This window comes from Phalacrocorax carbo, chromosome 1 (assembly GCF_963921805.1).
Source record: "Phalacrocorax carbo chromosome 1, bPhaCar2.1, whole genome shotgun sequence".
Taxonomy (NCBI): domain Eukaryota; kingdom Metazoa; phylum Chordata; class Aves; order Suliformes; family Phalacrocoracidae; genus Phalacrocorax; species Phalacrocorax carbo.
Genome location: NC_087513.1, coordinates 56,633,955 through 56,643,305, shown reverse-complemented (window position 1 = coordinate 56,643,305; position 9,351 = coordinate 56,633,955).

Below are 9,351 nucleotides of genomic sequence, written 5' to 3'. Positions count from 1 at the left end.
GTTTGCCAGTACTTCTTTAGAATAGGAAACTAAAGGATCATAGCAGTATATTCCCAAAGAAAAATCTCTCAGAAGTGCAGAGATGCTCATCAGCCAGGATGGCAGGGGGTATCTTTACAGGTGAATTAGCAGAATGATGGGCAGGGTTGCGTGAATCAAATAGCAAAATAACACTGTTGTTTGCGATTAAAGGCACATCTGCTTGCAATAAACGGTGCTACATTAACAGTACCAGGCAATTAAAGTTGTACATGCTCCTAGTGCATGAACAGCTGTAGAATTAGAACAGTCTTCTTACAGTTAAAGCTTATTCCTGTAAAAGAAATGGCTTCACGCCTTTAATTGAAATAGTTGTACCACATGTGCAAGCACAGTAGGCTATAGTCATACCAGCTAAACTGAATGTGGTTTCTGAGGGTAATGGTGAAAAGACCAGCACTAGAACAGCAATAGCTATGCAGCTCATGCTGTCGACTGAGCTGTTTGGACATGATCAAACAGGATTGCTGCAGGTGAGCAACAAGGTGCAGAGCTTTCAAGACAATCTTTACTAACAGGAAGCATAGCAAATTGGAAGAGCACTCTGCCCAGATCAGTTCATGGAGCTCTGCAGAGAAGCTTTTATAGCACTGCTACGCCTGTGCACTCGGTCCTGAAAAAAATAACTGCCCACTAATGACCTGTCACTGTGGACGGCCTGAGCAGCTGTTTGCAGAAAGCAAAGAGGGAAGAGAGGATGAATTGTCGTGTGTGAAGCATATCTGAATGTGGAGACAGGAATAGATGGGAGATCGGGAAAGACAAGACAGCTTCAATTCATAACATTCAGCTTTGTGTGGATTTACAGCCTTGATGCTCCTGAATCCACAGATACGATACTGATTTACTACTTAAAAAAAAATATAGCAGTTGAAATCTCCCTCGTTTCCACACTTTGACTTCTGTTTCCCTTGTTGGCAATGTTACTTTCTGGAGGCAAAGTAATGAAAACATGGGGAAGTAGTTTACACTGAGGACAAACAAAACCTAGCCACTTAATCTTTCATATATTATCAACCCAAACAGTTCAGAGTAGGCAAAATATTTGATTTACATGTTTTACTTGAGATAACTATTTTTCCCTTTTATTCCATTTTTTTTCTTTTCCCTTTTGTTTTCTTTTCTTTCTGGCTGCTCCTATGTTTCCCAGATAGAAACTAAAGTGCATAAAATGCCTTCAAAAAAGTTTATTTCTCTTGAAAATTCCTGCCCAGCAAAAATTACCAAAATTTTTGTGAGACAATGTATTCTTAGGCAGTATTCAGACATGTTTGCAGACCCATCTATTTTGGGTCATTCACTTAAGTGTAAAAGCAAGTGTAAGTTTATCTGCATCAAGCTTTTAAATCCAGGTCTTCCTAGACTGTATCATAGTCATAGATCAGCTATCCCATCTGTATTGTAGTAGCAGTAGATGATGACATAAGAAGTCTGCAGCAGGTAGGCATGGAATAACCTGTCTGCCTGGGTTGAGCTTTACCCAATTGTCTCAACAGAGTTTGGCTAAAATATGGAAGCGTGGAGTCTAACACCCTTCCCATAAAGTTTGTTTCCATTAATTATGGCTGAAGTATCTGGATGTTTCTTCATATTTTTCAATACAGCTGTGATGCATGTATTCCACATAGTGAAGTGGTTAACATGCTACCATAACTGTGACAGGGGAGGAGTATATAGAAATGGAGAAGAAAGAAGAGAGAGTTATTTTCTGTCTTATCCTATTTCCTATCCTTTCTCATTGTTGGGGGCTTGCCACTGTTGAGTATTTTGTATAGAAAGCCATGTCTTTTATGCCTTGACATTAAATAGATTTAATATTATCATGGAATAGTTCTGGATACCTAACAGGACTCCAGACAGTGTTTTGTGACATGGTCAGGCAGCAAGCATGAGTGACAGCTCACAGCAGCATTCTTGCTTTGGGGGCCATTAGCTCACATCATGGTAGGAACAGAGAAAATAGGCTATTCTAATGTGTAACATAATGTAATCTGTCAGGCCATTCAAAGAGCATGAGAATAAACATAGCTTAAAACCAAGAAGACTGTGAGGATTGGTGTCCCACCTGCATGTACCAGAGTTTATATTCCTGATGTGTATGGTGATAGCCACATGTAAAACTTTTCACAACATGACAAGAGCTAGCTACTCTACTCATGACCACCTGTTTCCTGCACCTTTATTTTTTCAGCAAAATATATTGGGGATTATCCTCTTCAGAGGGAATTCTCAGTGTTTCTATCCCTCACTTTGAGTGCTTCATAATTTACAGCCTACCTCTGTTGTAACTAACAGGTATTCCAGGGAGATTATTGCCTCCCCAAAGTGTGGTGTGTGGGGGGACTGCCACTGCCCGCTGCTGGACTGATTGTCTTAGACTAGCACGTTGTGGTGGGTTTTGTGAACTATTATGGCTCATAAGAAAGGATTAATGGGGTCAGGTTACAGTTCCACACAGCCCATGATAGTGAGCCCAGCAACAGCAGTTTGGGGAAGGCGAGTAAGAACAGGACAAGTACACGGCAAAGCTTCTTTCACTAGGGCCTCCCAGATCCCAACACTCTTGAGAATGAGCTCCTAGTGCTTATGTTATGAGAAATTATGGATAAAAATTTCCTGTTTGCCTTTTCTATGATTCTTACTGTTTTCTATATCGATTTTGCATTTATTCCTCTGTCAACTTTTTTTCTAAGGTGAAGGATCCTAGTCTGTTTAATTTGGTCCTTCCTTGTTCAGAAACTTTCCATTCCTTTGGTCATCCGTAATTACTTTCTCTCTACTATTTCTAATGCTACTGTCTCCATTTTTGAGACAGAGGGATGAGAACTAGCTGCTGTATTCAAATTACAAATATTCAAACAGGTGCCCCAGGGGTTTGTACAGCGACATGATGTTGCTTTCTCTTTTGTTCTCTGTTTCTTTCCTGATGTTTCCTAACCAACCTTTTTGACTTCCACTGAGCTGACACCTTGATAGAACTATCCACAGCAACTCAAAGGTATCTTTCCTGAGTGGTAATACCTAATTTTAAGTTCATTGTTATGTTCATATAGTTATGGTTGTCTATTCCCATGTCCATTATTTTGTAGTTATCAGCACTGAGATTCATCTTGCATGTCAACAGTATTTTGAAAACCATCTGCAAGTCTTTGTGATCAGATTTAATTTGTATTACCCTGATTTTTTTTCTGATCATGAAGCTTTGACACTTCTTTTTTCCCAGATCATTTATTAATATGTTGAACAGCTCATTCAAGTCGTTTCCCAACTTTTAATCGGTTGTTAATCCGCTATAGGACCTTTCCTCTTATTCTTTGAGAGCCTAGGAGGTTTTTTAAGTCTTCGGTGAGAGATTTCATCAAAAAGAATTAGAAATGCAAGTTTTATATCAAGTGATCACCAATATCCACATGCTTATCAGCTTCTTCAAAGAACTCAATCAAATTTGTGCAGTATGACTTCCTTCTGCAAAAGCTATGCGAGGTGCAATTGCAATGTCATTTCTCTCTTCTGTCCAGTAATTCTTTTCTTCATTATTTTTTCTACCAACTTCAGGCATACAGAAGTTAGCCCTTCTGCCCCTTGCATCCCATCAAAATGCTTTTCAAACATTGGTGTTGTGTTTGTTGCTTTTTCTCCTAGTATGGAGGCTGAGTTAGGTCTTACATTGTATGCCACAATTTAATTGCCCAGCCTTTACTATTTCATGTTCAGTTTAGATTTCAGTCAAGACTTCTAAAGTATGGAATCCTCGTATTTAGTCTTGCTTATTTACTGATTTGTCCTAAAACCTTTTCTTCCAATTCTTCAGCCTGAGACAGATCCTCTGACTCTTCACTGCAAAGAAAACCCCAGTGTGGGGACATCCTTGTATCTCTACGAAGTGCATGGATGCAGAGAATCCATTTAGCTTTTGTGCTTCATCCTTATCTTCTTTGAGTACTCTTTTTACATCTCGATCATCTGTCAGCCCTACAGACACTCTGGCAGGCTTCCTGCTTCTGTTTCTTTGAAAAATAATTTTATTATATACTTTTATGTCTTCAGCTACTTGTTCCTCAAGATATGCTTTTCAATTGACTTATTATGGTTTCTCATTTAACTTACCAGATCTGTGCTCTTTTCTGTTTTCCTTATTTGGGTAGAACTTGCATTTTTTTGAGGGACAGTATTCTTCTTTATTCAGTTGTTAAACCAGCCTGGGCTGAGGCAGCAGCAAAGGGCAAGTCCTTTTCAACTGACACCACCGTTTTAAATCTGCAGTGTACCAAATATTTCCAACATTAGAGACTGATAATTGTCCACGCCCCACTCTGTCCTGTAACAGACACTATTCTGTGCCTCTGCCTCTATCCCCCATGCCCACTCCTGACTGTCCTTGTCCACACACGTGGACCTGTTACTGATGTGGCACACTGTCGCTGCAGGGAGGAGCCTGATACAGGCTGAGCTCTCCTTCTCTTCCTTCCCTTAGATGGTAACACGCCTTCTGCTTTCTAGCAAAGTGCCAGAGGAGAGGAGAGCTGCTACAAGGTATGGGGTGAGCGTGGCTCTGGGACTTGAGTGGGGGAACAGTGTGGGAACAGTAATAAGGAGGAAAGGGGGGTTTTGGAAGGAGAGGTGGAAAGTACTGCATGGTAGAAGAGCATGGGATCCCAGTGCCATCTTGTTCATCAGCTTCCACAACAGGGCAGTGCTTTTGCAGGACCAATCCCTGTGCCTCAGCCAGATCTGACCAGCTGGAAACTGGGTGGAAACAGGTGGGCAAACAGAAGGAGGTGCTTCCCCCCCCACTCTAGTCCTCCACACCAACCCTTCCAGCACAGCAAAGATTCATGATTTTGTACTCTCACAATATTGTGCAGTATTGTGCTACTCTCTTTGGGGCTGCTGTTGCACAGGCTTGCCAAGGTGCTGCACAGCTCTACTCTGTCATGACTGGAAGCAGCACAGAAGACCCAGGTTCCCCAAGGAGATTAAGCACCATCCTAGTGTGGGGCATTTCTTACCAAATGCTCTTGGCTATAGAGTCCTGAAAGTTTGTTTGTTCTGTGAATCTGGTTCCTAGGAGGCTTATTTTGTCTGCGCACGGACACTCAGCCCAAGTGCTCTGCATTGCTCTGGGTGGCAGGATAGCCAAGACTTTAATGTGACAGTGCTGAGTGTTTTAGTGACTTGTTCTTCCTTATAAATTTTACCCTCTTATCGCTGACAGTCAGTGGAGCTGCACCGTTAACTCTGTAGCAAAAGGTTTGTGTTTTTGGAACACAATATTCCCATGCCACTTGTATGTGGCTTAGCTGGTGAAAACAAAGCTTTTATCTATCGCAGCTCTTTTAGATAACGGGTCCCTTCTACATTGTTTCTCCTAAAATGTCATCTGGAGTTTCTGTACAGATGTTCAGGGTTGAATTCTGTCCCTGGTTGCTCATCAGTCCAATAGGTTGTTCTTGCAGAGCCGAACAAAGACAGAGTAGCTTGTGCTGTATATCTCCGTACAAAACCTCACTGGATGGAGCTGCAGGCTGGAGCTGTGCATGCTGCAGGCATAAAAATAAAAACTTCTGTTCATATGGCTCCTTTAAGCAGGCACGTTGTTGCAACTATACCCTCCTTCTGTGATGTTAATATGTGAGATTGAGCAGGGCTGAGCCTGGGCAATCCCTGAGTGGTAAACTCTTCATAGGTGGTGACCTTCCCTGGCATTGGTATTACTGAATTTTGACCCAACTTGGTATAGGGTAACAATGTTAATACTCTTTGGGATGCTGCTGTTAGACTATTTTGCTTGCTGACATGATTTAGGCCTTGGATCTTTTCATCAACAGAGAGATACTGATGTTCTTGCTCAGGGAATGGCATTCTGCCAAACTAAAATACCTACCTAGTGCTCTCAAACCATGCTGCTTTTCACTTCTCCTTTTATGAATCTTCAGCTGCACCAGCCCTACAGAACTGCAGTAGCCTTATGCCCCTTGGATTCACCCCTTTACAATGGGGAACTGCAGAGAAAATTCACCTCCATGCAGAGAGCCAGCACAAAATGGAGGGTACCAGTCAACTCACACTCAGAACTGAAAACACCTCCTGTGAACATTGCATAGACTTCTTGCTAAACTCTGTACAAAGGTGATTTTCAAACAGAATATTATGCATAGACTAAAATTGTCCTTGCTTACTCAAAAGCTTAAAGGAGTTGCACCAGGGAGTTAAAAGCAGACTCTGTCTCTCTGTCTGCAAACTGCAGTGTGTCCTTTGGGATAAAAGGTGCTTGAGAAATGTAAGTTATGACAATAACAAAAAAAATTCCTCTCTCTCTGTGTCATAGGGTGGTGCTCAAAGTCACGGACATGCAGAGAGGGAAAGAATGGATCCCTGGCAGGGGAGTTTTCATGAGGGCCCAGCACTGACCCATGTGGAGTGAGGATTCTTGAGTTACAGATGGAGGGAGGAACAGGATCAGAAAAACAGAACTGGTTTGAAGTTCAGGTGATGAAAAGTGGTAGGCTGGAGTTCAAAGACAGGATAATTGGCTGGTGTTGCTTTGGTAGTTGGTGGAGGAAGAGCTTAAGGCCACCACATTACTGCATTGCTGATGTATCAACACAGCCAACAATGTGTATGGTATTTGAGTCACTTCTAAATCCAGCCGCTGGCAATGAAAAGCACATTTAATCCATGTGTTAGATTGTTTGAAAAAGTATCTGTCTCCTGGTCTCTCCCCGAGGTTGGGATTGCTGAAATTGAAAAGGAGGTGAGAGAGGACATTTTAACTGTTTCACAAACCTTCCTTGTTTTGAGGGGGTCACATCTCCAATAGCATCGTTAAAGTTTGGGATATTTAAAAATAAAAGGCTCTCTCCCCTCTTACCCCCTGCAGAGAGAACTCCCACTGTCTCTTCTGTGTCTAAGGGGCAAAAAATCAAAGACAGGGTTTGTATTTAAACAGTTTATTGGTTTTGAGTGTGGTTTCTTTCTCAAGCTGGGGTTAATACTCTGCACTTAGGAGTTTCAGGATACATCTGCACTGTTGGTTCCGATCTCTCTGCAGCAGCCCACCGGCTGCAAGATAAAACACTGAAAAACATCCCTTATTAAACTAATTCTCCTTCAGCCTTTTTCTTCAGTTCTCTTCCATGAAAGAGTATCATTGTTTAACTAGTTCCCTCAATGGATAATTTCCCTCCAATTTAATACCCATATGCTCTGTTAGCATGCAAGAGGCTCACACTGGCTGTGGGAGGTTATAGAATAAAACTCCAAAAATGTCAGTGCAAGAATAGAGGACAGTCCTCAGATCAGGCCTGAGTTGCATCTGCAGAGTTACACCAGTGCCTGGAATAAGAGTGGGGCAATCAGAGGGTGAAATTAAGCTATATTTGCAAATCTGCAAAGGGTATCCAAAGTAAGAATTAAAGAGCATCAATAAATTGACAGAGAGAAAAGGGGGTGAAAATGTTTGGAAGAGATGGAGAGGTGAAGCCTGAGAATAAAGCACATTGGTAAAACATAGGGTGCTATCATTCAGTATTGATGTATATTGACAAAACCCTAAGGCAGCGGGCTGGAATAGCAGGTGTATAGCAGATCACAACTGAGTTATGTAGTCCAACCTACATGGGAGGCTCCAACACTGAAACAACCCCAACTGCTGTAGGATGGGTTCAGGCTGAACAAGCAGATCTGTCTGTGGACTACTAAAAAATTTGCCCTGGTGCCCCATAGATCTCATCAGTCACATGAATACAAATTCACCTGTAGGCTGCAAAAAAGAGGGTGCTAACAGAATCCAGTAGGAAGCATGTGAAGATCTTTTTGTAGTTAGAAATGAGATACCACAAATCTCAGAACTAATCTCCAGTGATGTTACGGCCCCTCATGTGATCACTTTATCCAGGCATCTTTAGTGAAGTGCAAAGGGACACTGCAAGCAGGAAAGACACAACTTAGCCAATAAATAACTGTTTTGTACAGTTAACACACATAGAAGCTGGCTAGGATTTAATGAAATATTAGGCTAAGTATTAGCATATTCCTCACCAGTGTAAAGGCACCTGAAGAGCCTTTGCTGGTGAGGCAAGCATTAATCAGGGGGGAAGAGTCAGCCTCCATGGTTGCCATCTGCCATCAGCTGGGTCAGGACTGATGGCATTGACAGCTCAACTCAGTGACCCCAATGATTCATGGCTGGTCCTCAGCTAGCCTGACTATCCCAACTAAACCTCTGAGATTTTATATCTCTCCACATTGGTGTTTTTCCTCTTGAATCCCTGGGCTACTGCTGGTGCTGTCTCAACAGCTCTGCCTCTGTCTATAAATTTTGCCCAACAGACTTTCTCCCAGCTCATTCTCAGCTGTTTAGGTCAAGTTGCATTGTGTCAGAGCTGGACCCTGGATCCTTTGTAGACAGTTAAATCCCCTGTTGTGTGTCATAGGAGGAAGTTTACAGGGGGTATTGCAGAGAAGGAGGGCTACAGTAGCCTGTTGATTTTAAAGTGGTATAATTTTGGAATCTGCTGAGTATCAGCACTTTATATTTTGGGGATCTTGTCTCAGTTTTAACAGGAGACAAGAAATAGCCCTCTAACTAGGATTCTTCATACCGTTTCTTTCTAGGGCTTTCTGGTTAAGAATATTTTGGATCAGGCAAGTTGGCACTTCCTCTCAAGCTGTAAAGTCTGGGTGTTTTTGTGAGAGAGATGAAGTTAGGTAACGGAACCTTTGGTTTCAGGATTGTTGTTCCCAGATGAACCTAGCTTAGTAACCATAAAGGTTACGGTCTTCACAAGCTGGGCTGCAAGAGCATCTACCAGCAGTGCACTTGCTTAATGTGGCACTGCCTAGCTATTTCTTGTCTTGTCACTGGCAGCCTCATGGCTGGGCTGCAGGGTCCATGAGCCAGCCATGGGAAATGAGTAACTCTCTCAATTATAGAAGTGGTCCTGCTGGGGTACATCTGAGTTACATGAGCAGGAAGTGGTGAAGAAGAGAACCTCATGTTGCTACTTCCCCTGCCACATCTGCTCTGCTGACAAAAATCAGGCTTTGGTTTGCAGGGTGTCTAATACATTTCAGGCTCATGGGTTCCCAATACTAAGGCAGACTGAGTGCACGCCTTAAATTTGTCAGTGCTAGAGTTTCACTCTCTGCCTGCTCCAAAATAGGGAATACAGCCTTTCTGCAAACAGGGTTTCCTAGCTGAAAGTTGTGGTCACCCATGCTAAGCCATCACAGAGAAAAAGACTCCTTCAACCTTCAGTATTGAGGCCCCTGGCCAAGAAAAAACTATATTTATTGCAGCCTGTTTGTTTT